Source organism: Lissotriton vulgaris, chromosome 10, assembly GCF_964263255.1.
Source record: "Lissotriton vulgaris chromosome 10, aLisVul1.2, whole genome shotgun sequence".
Lineage (NCBI taxonomy): Eukaryota > Metazoa > Chordata > Amphibia > Caudata > Salamandridae > Lissotriton > Lissotriton vulgaris.
Genome location: NC_141698.1, coordinates 1,054,608,341 through 1,054,620,480, shown reverse-complemented (window position 1 = coordinate 1,054,620,480; position 12,140 = coordinate 1,054,608,341). Strand labels below are relative to the sequence as shown.

General features: G+C 44.2%; 1 pseudogene; it reads right to left on the bottom strand.

Moving 5' to 3' along the window:
• Nucleotides 1-5,720: 5,720 nt before the first annotated feature.
• On the bottom strand, nt 5,721-7,271 carry LOC147689302 (endogenous retrovirus group PABLB member 1 Env polyprotein-like; annotated as a pseudogene).
• Between the last annotated feature and the right edge of the window lie 4,869 nt (nt 7,272-12,140).

Below are 12,140 nucleotides of genomic sequence, written 5' to 3'. Positions count from 1 at the left end.
GGGTTGGGTTAGGTGCTGTCCTCACACAGTTAGTGGAAGGTGCAGAACATACTGTGGGTTTCGCCTCCGGATCTCTTTCTCAGATGGAACGCCACTACAGTACCATTGAAATGGAGGCTTTGGCCTGTGTGTGGGCCACCAAACACTTTGAAACCTTTCTATGGGTCAGAAAGTTTGTTTTAATTACTGATCATAAACCTCTCGTTTTTCTGATGTCAAAAATGATCACAACAAGGTCAGTCCTAGACTGGTAAGATTACTCCTCCAGAATGTTCAAATGTAATTTTGTCATTAAGCATATTCCGGAAACAATGCTCGTGCTGACTTTCTCTTTAGGTGTCCTTTACATGATTTACATTCCAACTCCATTGATGATGACCTAGAATGTGTTGTTGGTTTGGTTGATGGTTTGGTTGTCCTGGAGGGGGCCATTAGCAATACAGAATGGACGGATTGTTCAAAAAGTGATGAATCTCAGGAATTGATTAAAGGTTTTAGCACCAAAGGGTAGCCTGATGAAAGGAATTCATGTGAAGGTCTAGGCCCTTTTCCAAAGGTGAAAAATGATCTAACTATTGAAAATAATTGTATCATGGGAGGGAGTCTGTTGATTCCTCCGGGAGCGCTCGGGTTAAGATTGATTAACTTTGCTCACCAAGGTCATCTTGGCATGACTGGTACTAAAAACGTTTGCGACTGTCCCCCGCATCCGGAGAACAACAACAGGAGGAAGGTCCTTCTCCTACCTGGCCGCCAAGACCTGGAACTCCCTACCGACCGACCTGCGCCTGACCCAAGACCACCTCTCCTTCAGGAAGAAGCTCAAGACCTGGCTATTCGAGCAGTAGCAGCACTCCCCCCCCCCCCCTGGCGCCTTGAGACCCTCCGGGTAAGTAGTGCGCTATATAAATGTCTGTGATTGATTGATTGATTAATTGACTGTGACCAGGGATCGATACTGAGGTAGAAAGCTTTGTAGGACATTGTTCTAGTTGTTCTATGGCTGACAAATCTCTGAAAGTACGCAACACTCCTCTTTATCCAACCACCTTTCCCATGGCCCTTGGGAAAAACTTGGGATAGATTTCATTGGTTCCATGTACAATCTTAAAAAGCGAAAAGATTCGCTTTAGTTACAGGTCATTATTTTTCATAATGGGTGGTATGTACATTTTTGCCTGAATCTTCTACCACTGCTGTGGTTGATATGCTCAGTGATCTGTTTCATCAAGAAGGGATCCCCAAAATTCTGGTCTCAGATAATGGGGTTCAATTCAAGTCTCATTCTATGCAAAAGTTTCTAAAAAACATGGGAGTTAAGCATCTAACTGTGGCTCTTTATAGTCCCTAAGGTAATGGCATGGTGGAAAGGGTGAACAGAATGTTAACAGAGACAATTCAGTTAGCTTTTACTCAGGGGGAGTCTATTTACGAAGCTGTTCAGGAGAGATTGTGGTGTTACCACAATACTCCACATTGTGACTGGAATTTGTTGCGGGGATTCTGCATAGGCACAGAACTGTGCACAGGAAACCAGGACCTCATTGAATTGTGGTGTACCAGAAACTCACCTCGGTACCCAGAACCCCTATCCGACTAGCATCAGTGTCTCATTTGTTCTTGGTCCTACCGCGAAGCTACCAATGATTAGACAACCCAGAACAAGAGATTTAGAATACACTCAGGAATGGTGGGAATTAAGAACACTCTTTCATTTATATTCTCATACAAGTCCACAACGTGAGTAACCAGGGACACAGTAAAGTTTAAAATGTTTATTTTAACTACGTGCTCTGAGAGACAGTATTTTGGCTAACATAAGCAGGCATATGTAGAAATAAAACTATCAACATTGTTACAATTCCATAAAAAACAAAAGGGAGAAATCATATCATAATGATAGTGGAAACAGGTCATATAGCGCCTTGTGTACCACCCTCCCCTTGCTTGAAGCTAGATTTAATAATAATAGAAGGTCTCTAGGTCTAAACGGGGAACCCCATACCTCAAAGATCAGCTTAGGTGAATCACATCCAAGAATCAGCAAGCTCTCTTGTAGATGGAAAGGTTTTCTCCAAGTGCTTGCAAACATACATGCAATGTAATATTAAAGGCACTCGAATTTCAGCTTCTCGTAGCTGGGTGCATGTTATGTCTAGAGCGTGGGCCGATCACCCTGAATCAACAACATACATTGTTATTTGACCTTGATACTGGCAGCACAAACTGTACAGACTGAGGCTGCCTTGTAAATCTAGGGATGTGGAAAGCAGACCGTCCTCATGTGAAGAAAATCAAGCAGGTTAACTTACAACAACAGATACATATAGTGTTGTATGCAAAACTGGCAAAATGGCAAAATGGTGTTTAAACTTCCAATGCGCTTATGCTAACATAGCAATGTGTGCAGGGAGATCCCAGCCTTCACTACACCCTCCCCTAATCGGACCACGAACAAAAAGGGAAACAATTTGGGAACGCAGATTTCAAGTTCGAGTGAGACAGAACCAAGTTCAAATTTTGTCAAACCGCATAATTGGAAGTGATAAGTTCAAAGTAGTGAGGGAAGAGAAGAAAAAAAATAAAAACCAAAAAAGGGTTTACAGCCCAATATGGATAAAAAAATAGTAAAATGTAAAAAAAAAAATCTGAATTCAGTATGTGCTCTTAGCTGGATAACTGCCTTAAGTCCATCAGCGTATAGGCACAGTATGTTGCAACAGCCTCCAAAAGGAAGTGATTGTTCTCATCAGCAAAAAGTTCAGCCATCCAATTTATTAAAGTAAACAAACATACATGTTCTTTGATAGCTGGAGCCTCTAGCGCCAACAGAGGACAACCAACATGTTCTTTGAGATAACGTTGTTGAACTAAGTCAAGCGCCACCTCATATACGTTCCAATTTCCTAGAACTCCATGCACAGCCGCACAGGCCATAATCCTGATTTCACAATAGTCCAACTCGTGAGCCACTAAGGGGCTCATCAGTTGATCATAATCCGGGGCAGGAGACGCCGTACTTGACAGGCATAAATCAAAAGACCATTCAAATGAACAATCCAGGCAATGAAACACAGGCAGAATGCATGTAAAGTATGAGAACTGGAAGGATAATCCATATTGTACACTTAAAGTTGCCAGAGGTAGCGTTCCATAGAGTTCAAGCATCCGGTTGCAAAGCTGGAGCAGCCGAGGCAAGCTGTCTCAAGACACAGATAGTGCAGCTATTATGGAGCAAACAAAGTAACAGCAGTACACCGGCAGCCTAGGTGAGATTTAAAGGTAACCCACCGAAGACGCTGGAAAAGATAAAATGAAAAAATGCTGGTATCACACCAAATATTGTTTTGAACGAGGTCACAAGGCCGAAACTAAAAACTTTAAAAAAGTGCGCAAAGCCAGTTGTCGAAGAGGCATTGAATATGGTGTGAATGAAGGCACCAAAATTAAGTGGGAGATCAGTATTTAAAAGAGCATGCACCCACCTCTGTACGGGTGTTAGCCACATGAATGACAAATGTTTCACAAGATGAAGTAAGGGGAACTCTTTTTGGGACAAAAGAGCCCTTATTCTGCTACTTGTGTTGAACTCTGCTTTCGAGGTTGGACTGGAAGGCCAGATAGATACATCGAGTCTCCCATGCGGGTGGCGGAAAAAGCACATTTTTGCAGCAAACTACACATTGGGAGACAGTTACAATGTACGGAATCCCGGGTTGCATCCCACAGCATGCTTCATGATTTAAAAGTAAATAACTACTGTAAGCTAATAATGTAAAGGCTGATGTTATTGCTGGAACTGGAGTACCCTTTAAAATGCAAGCTATATTGGGGACATCAGTGTTACACGCACCATGCAATTGTATATTAGTGCATACTAGAGAGTGATCAGGCGTTGAAATGCACTTCTCACCTTTCAAATAAACTTCTTTACCATCTCGCATGCACCTGTATTTAAATGGTAGAGACCAAACTTAATGGGGAAAAGCACTACCCAGTGGTTCATATCTACCTAGAGCATAATTTCTCAAACATGAACTAAATTTGAACAAGGGGAAAGGCAGTGTTATTAACCCACGAATAATCCATACAGCAGAATTATATTCAGTGTCAGTAAATGGTAAGGGTTCCAATTTTTCTATGTGCAGAAGGGAGTATGTTGCATCCTTCATGGATATGAACTGTTGATTTTCAGTTAAATTAAACGGTAAAAACAAAGATGAGGTATTCATGTAGTCCCAAGGAACCTTACCACATTTCAATGTATGCAAAGTCCAAGCAAATTGCATTATAGAGCACAATGGATTTTGACCATGGAACAAAAGAGAAACATCATCTTGCACAATATCCACAGCAGATGAAACCCTATTATCTAAAGTGTAAATAGCCCTTAATCTAGAAGCAGCTTCAATTTGAGACAATTTCCTAACTTTGTTGTAAATAGCATAAATCCATCTTTTGGACCTGCCTCCTACAGGGGCTTTTACAAAGTCATTCAAATCAACATTGTCAGTCAATTGTGATAAGTGTTGCTTAACTGACGCTAAGGTGGAATGTTTAAGCCAATTTTGACATAATTTGCCCACTGAATAGGTAGAAACAGAATGGGAATGATCAGAATGTGGGTCCACCCTAACCTGTGTATAGCCCGGGGCAAGACCCATAAAATGATGTTGGCATGAATCAGAACTTTTTTGCCATAGCAGCCAACCTTGGGGATCCAAGCTGGAAATTTAAAAGAAGGTATTAGTAAGTAGGGACTATAATTCATCAATTGGCATATTGAAGGACTGGGCTATTCTAAGGCCCAGCGGTGCCAGGGGACAACACCTGAAACCTTCGTGGGTTACCTGTTCCGGCGTACAAAACACAGAGACACGGGACACTTCCTTCGGCGTCAAAGATCAGAGTTTATTTACTGCAGGGATACAGAAATCGCAAGAAGTACACAGCGTGTAGGTTCTGAGAGACTGCTTCAAATTGCAAACGTGGATCGCTCCTTTTATACATATTTTAGTCATAGCACAACATGGCGAATAAAAGGTTACAACTCAGTTCCCACAGTAAACTTCAAAAGGGTCGCATTCATGTTTCAGAAGCCCGGAACATAATTACAGTAACATCGCCGGTTCCCAACTGTAAAAGCACATCATCCCATCATTAGGCACATTCCATTTAGGCTGTAAACGAACTAAGAAAAGAGAGAGAAAACAGGTGCAAGGAAGACAGAAAACAGACAACAGATTGAAAAAGAGTGTAGGGGGGCAATATCGGAAACACGATTGCAGGATCAAAGGATTCGTGCTTAATGCATGCACGGCTGAAACAATAGACCGGCACGACAAGATGAGCCCCAAGCAGAGCCATCTGCCTTTGCTGTGTCATCCCCCTCGTCATAAAGGCACCCTCAAAGGAACACGTGTCTTCCGCAAGAGCTTGGGAATCCCAGGGTCACGAAGCGGACAGTGTCCGTTCGCAGGCTACTTGAGGGCAAGAGACAAAATGGATGCCGTATCTAAAATGGAACCCGTGGGTTCAGATGAAGAAACCCACGAATAAGACGAACGGTACAAAGTAGTGTAGTGAAAACGCGTACACCCACTAAACTCGTGATTTGCGGTTCATAGATACTAAACTCGTCCATATTCGAACAAGTCAAAAATTACATTACGATTCTCACGGAACCTCAGACGCTCCTTTTGCCCTCATGTAGGCAAGCACTAGTCGAAATCAGAATCGATCTCGATATTCATCAGATCGTTCAGATGTTGCTGCAACATTATTCTATCCATCAATGCTTCTTTGGTAACAGATGGCCGTCTTATACACGTTGTAGCACAGAGGCCACATAAGGCAGGACCACACTGCATGCAAAGACAACACGTGAACAGAAACGTCACAACAACCCCTACGATCATCAGAATCTTCCAACCCCACGTCGACAGTAGGCCCCAAAACCATCCTAGTAACGTCCAATCACCTACGTCCACGTGTATGGACTCGGAGATCTTCTGCAACTTCGAGATGGCTTGATATACAGTTGGAGCGTTATCAGGAATGAAAATACAGCAACTCGAATGGATCACCTTGCACACACCACCTCTATCTGCAAGAACAACGTCTAAAACCATACGGTTCTGCAACGTCATAAGCCTATCCGCCTGAAGCTCAGCCGTCAAATTACCAAGGGCACTTGCAGTTATATTAGCAGTCGACTCTACCACACGGGTCAGTTGTCTCAGGTTCCTACTATTGACCATAGGTCCCCAAAACGGCAGGAAACCCTTAAAGAAATCTCCTGCTTCTTGACCGGCAGTATCCTCTTTGCTAATAACACCTCTCACAACTCTAGTCTTGTGATAATCCGAGGCAGCTGTGAAAGTCGGTGGCAAGAGATTCGCAATATAACAGGTGCCCGAGAAGTCACGGGGCAACCACGTATATGCGCGATCATAACATACAAAGTATGTACCCTTGGCAGTCAGGAAAACAGGGGAAGAGAGCATTGGTAAAACATACGTCTCAGTGCAAGCACTCTTCCCAAGCTGAGCTCGCGGATTTCGACCAAGTCCTTGCAAGCAGAAATTACGGAGGTGGGGTACGATCCAGATCGGAGACGAGCTCTTAAGCTGTCTATCACCCACTGACATACTATACTCAGCCTCACTCAGATCCTTGTATGCTCGCACCTCTCCCTCTGGAATAAGCGATGCATCAAAAATATCTCTATCTAAGTCAACAATCGCTCTTGCCAAAGGCTTGTGGTACGGGCCGGGACCAAGGTCTGCAGAGCGTGGCTCTCGATGGCGGTAGGAATCTAGTGCACTACGGAACATAGTTTGGAATGCTCAAGCTGACCCCTGGGAGCTGTAAGGAAGAACCAAATACGGAATACCCCTATCCATGGTATGTGGCATTAACCCACACACCCAACAGTTAGTAATATTCATCACCAACTGATGCTGATGTAAGAGTTGGACAAAGGAGTTGTTCATGAATTCCGCACGTCTAACCTGTTCATGTTGGGGTAAAAGTTGAAAGGAATGTGGAGAAACAGTGGGATTAGAATTCAGTTCAGGTGAAGGAGAAGTAGGTGAAGTAGAAGGTAATAACGACTGTATTCCAAAATACACTCCACCCACTAGCAACATAGAAACAGTCAGGAATAGCAGGAATAACTGAAACAGGAAACATTTTGTTCGGATAACCTTATAAAGCTTAGATCTTGACGCCGACATCCTCTCTACTTCCGACAGCTTAGAGAACTCCATCCTCTAAAAACCGTCTGTAACGTTCTTGACGCACTTCGTTCTGAGTAGCGATTATCAATTCCCAGGAGTTCCCAGGAATCGACAAAAGTAACCGACCTAGTGTCAGGAACCTGCTAAACAGAAGGAAGTACCCGCACGGCCCTACGGTCAACCCGGATGAAAGGTTTTCTTAAACAAACATTCAATTTTAATGCAAATCTCCTAGCTGTGGAAAAAGGAACACACATGAAAAAGAACTCAAGAATTAATAGAGGATGCAATTGTTCATAATGTTCGTGGCAACAGTAAGGGGGTAATATGAATTCAAAAAGGGAAAAACAAAAAGGGATTTCTTTTATTAGTCTTTGTTATGAGAACGAAGAAAATATCGACTTCTCCCAGGTCGAGTATGTTCTTCAAATAATTGGTCAGATTGTGAAACAGCATCCAATCGATCAGATGACAGTTCAAGCCTCGAATTCTCCAATGCTGATGGTTCAACAAATGTATCTGGCTGCAATGAAGTGTCTCCTACAGGTTGAGCATCACTAAACGGCACAAAACGTGTTGGGGTCTCTGTTTCCGTTGCGGCAATCCCAGTCCTCACCCAAGAATCTGCTGGCAAAGGGATCAGGACTTTCTTGGTGTGGGTGGCGTGCACCCAATTCTTTCTGCCTTCCAACCGAACTGCAGTCCTTGTGGCCAGCAGGACTTGGAACGGACCCACAAATCTCGGCTCTAAGTTACGCTTTCTTCCAAAATTGTGGGTGACAACCCAGTCACCCGGTTGGAGCCGATGTCCAGGACCCTCTGTTTGTGCCGGTAGAGCTTCAAAGACCTGTTGATGAATTAACCTCAGTTTAGCAGTCAGATCATGAAGATAATCAATTAACATTGGATATTCAAGACTATCAAAGGCCTTTGGCCTCGGGACTCCCCAAATGTTCGCAGGACGGCCGAACACAATCTCATATGGGCTAAGCCCTACTCGAGAGTGCACAGTCGCCCTGGTCGACAAGAGAGCCAGAGGCAAGGCATCAGGCCACGACAGACCAGTCGTAGCTTGAATCTTAGCAAGTTTCAGTTTCAGGGTGCCATTGTACCCTTCCACTAAACCTGCTGACTGGGGATGATTGGCGCTATGGAATTTTTGTTGAATTCCAAGGCCCTTACACACACTCTTCATCACACTCCCCACAAACTCACTTCCGTTATCCGACCATACAATCCGTGGCATTCCATACCGAGGAAAATATTCCTTCAGTAGGACTTTCGCTGTGGACAGGGCAGTATTATCTTTAAGAGGATAGGCCTCAATCCATCTGGAGAACGCGCAAACCCGAACTAAAACGTATTTCAGGTTATTGCATCTCTCCATATGGATGAAGTCCAGTTGGATAACCTCAAAGGGACATGTAGGAGGAGCAAAATGGCCAGGTGGAGTGGGGGTGCCCTTGCCAGGGTTATACATCATACATACCATACAATTTTTAACAACCCTCTCAGCACTCTTGGCAATACCATCATACTTCCATACAGGAGATAACAACTTACATATACCTTTCGCGCTAATATGCGACAAGCCGTGTGCCATAGTCACAACGGCTAGCACATATGCATCCGGTAACATCCATCTCTGACATTCCGACAAATCAAACCAACATCCATGCGCGTCTAACTTTCCCGTGCTTTCTTTCCACTTAGTCTTTTCAGTTTTGGTGGCCTCATTCTGAATCGCTTTAACACTCTCAACAGTGTCCTCACACATACCAGTCTCCGCCGGCCACCTCACTGAACTCGTAACGTACATTCGGGTTGCAAGATTCTTAGCTGTTTCCTTAGCAATCTCATCCGCAAACGCGTTACCACGACCAACATCATCCGTAACCTTTCGGTGCGCGCTGCATTTAATGATTGCCACCTGCTTAGGCAATGTAAGTGCATCCAACAGATCGTTCACGAGCTGTCCGTGTTGGATCTTGGTACCATGCGATGTCATAAATCCTCTTACTCTCCACAATCGACCAAAGCTATGTGCAACGCCAAAAGCATATTGACTATCAGTAAACACATTCACTCGCTTTCCTTCAGACAAAACACGCGCTCTCGTCAACGCAATCAACTCTGCCGCTTGAGCCGAATTCTGACTCAATCTCGCAGTTTCCACAACCGTACTCAACGTCACTACAGCATACGCAGTCGTCACATCACCATTCGGCAACTTGAAGCACGAACCATCAACATACAAAGTACCATCGGGATCTGCCAATGGAGTGTTTTTTAGGTCAACACGACCCTTCGTTTCTTCTTCAGTCCTTAAATAACAATCATGTGGTGGTGCATCATCTGATTCCATATTAATCGGCAACAATGTCGCCGGGTTCAGTACATTACAACGCTTGATCTGTATATGACTTGCCAAAAGCGTCAACTCATAACCAGACAACCTTGCGCTTGTCAAGTGTTGAGTTTTCGTTCGATTCAAGAGAGTGTCAACTGCATGCGGAACCATCATGCGGAACCATCACCGTAAGCATATTATCCATGACCAGTCCTGCAGATTGCCGGATGGACACCGCAGCTGCCGCTGTCGCTCTTAGACAACTCGGCAAAGCTCTAGCTACTGGGTCCAAGGTCGAGGAAAAATATGCACATGGACGCTGTTTACCGCCAAATTGTTGCGTCAAGACACTCAACACACAACCCTCTCTCTCGTGAGCGTATAGTGTAAACGGCTTACTGTAGTCAGGAGTACCTAACACAGGAGCCGAACACAACGCATCACGTAATTCAGAAAATCTTTTCTGACACTCTTCAGTCCATGGCAAAGGAGTCGGAACATCCTTGCACGTGAGGGCTACCAATGGCTTTGCTAGCAATGAAAACATTTGGAATCCATTGCCTGCAGTATGACGTGATACCTAGAAAGGCACGCACATCTCTCTGAGTTGTTGGCACAGTCATTCGAGCAATCGCTGCAATTCTTTCTGGGGTCAACCTTCTTCCCTCCTTTGACAATAAGTGACCTAGATAGGTTACTTCTTGACAACAATATTGTAGTTTAGAAGGTGACACCTTGTGATGTAAGTCACAGAGATGCTGTAACAGCGATACTGTAGCAGTTTTGCAAATCTCTTTAGTGTCAGCAGCCACTAACAGATCATCAACGTACTGAATCAAGGCCGCACCAGCTGGTAAAACAAACGCGTCAAGTTGACTTTTAAGAGCTTGGCTGTAGATCGATGGACTCTCACAGTAGCCTTGAGGAGCGTGTTTAAATCTGAAGCTGCGACCACCTAATGAGAAGCCGAATAGATCTCTGCTTTCCTCAGCAATCGGAATGCTAAAGAAAGCATTCTTCAGATCGATTACCGAGAACCAAGAAGCAGAGGCTGGAATCAGAGTCAGCAAAGCCGTAATGTCAGGCACCACAGGAAATTGTGGAATCACAATTTTATTTACCTCTCGTAAATCAATGACAAAACGGTACACAGGAGGTTTGGATGGATCAGTTCGTTTCAAAATAGGTAACACAGGACTGTTACACACATTTCCCCGAGTTTCTTCAATAACATCCTTCTTGATCAAATCATAAATGATCGCTAATAGCGCTCGCTCACCATCAAGAGAGATACGATATTGGGGAATACGTGGTAATCGCACATTCGATTTCAATTGGACGACATAAGGTGATATGTCCAACAGGCCCACGTCATAGGGACCTGTTGCCCACAAAGACTCAGGAAGAGAACTCAATTCCGGTGAGAGCTTATCTGTTGACAAGTACATAGGAGAGATTGCTCTCTGACCCAATGTAAGCTCCACTCCCGCAGCAGAACAATACAGAGTCGCATACAACCGTTTCAACAAATCCAGGCCCAAAAGATTCTCACCACAACCAGTAGTCAAAATCAAAGGAGCTTCTAGCTCACGCGGCCCAATTGTAAGGGGCAAAGGCTAGAAACTGGATTGCTAACCGGGGCGCCAGAGAATCCAACGGAAACATTCGTTAAGCCAGACAAAGGTGCGCCAGGGAGTTTCGAATGCATGATGGAACTTTTCACTGCACCAGTGTCCAACAGAAAAGGCTCAACTACGCCCGATGTGGCAACTGCGACGTAAGGCCCTCTCTGATCAACCGGAACTGATACTACTCCCTCTCTTTGTCTGTGGCTGTCCTAGTAACTACCGTCAGCATCAATGTCATGCTCAACGTAATAGTCGTCCACATGATACTGTGCAGATCTACCGGACGATGAATCGCGTTGATCAAAACAATTGTTCGAGTCCGACGAGGACATAGAACGCTCGTTCTGATTTTGAGAAGTACCACGGCCTCTACCTCGAGATGCCTGCTGAGGACCACTACGACCGCCTCGGGCCGAAACACCATTATTTCGGTCACGTAAAACAGGACAATTAAACTTCAGATGGCCCTCCCATATGCACATTGATTATACCCAAGCATAGATCTTGGTGTAGAGGAGTCAGTACGCGACTGCGTCCTAGAAGACTGCGATTGTGATCGATTTTGCTGTTGTGAGTCATTTTGATTCGAACGCGGAGGATACGCTTGCTGCAACAAAACCTTAGTTTTAAGCTCCTTCGTTTTCTTATCTGCACGATCACTTTCTTCCTTTTCTCTATTTTCATAATATTGCGCCGTAGCTAATATTTGAACAGTAGTAGAAACAGCCCACGAACTTTCGGAATTTTTCAATTTGTTGCTGAGTTCAGGCAACAAATACGATACAAATTTGTCAACAAACAGTCACTGACCTCCCTCAGTGCTCATATCCTGACCACTATGATCGATAAATGCCTCCTCAAATCTGGTAAAGAAATCGGAGACACTCTTGTCTTTCTTTTGCTTGCACGCAGACAATTTAT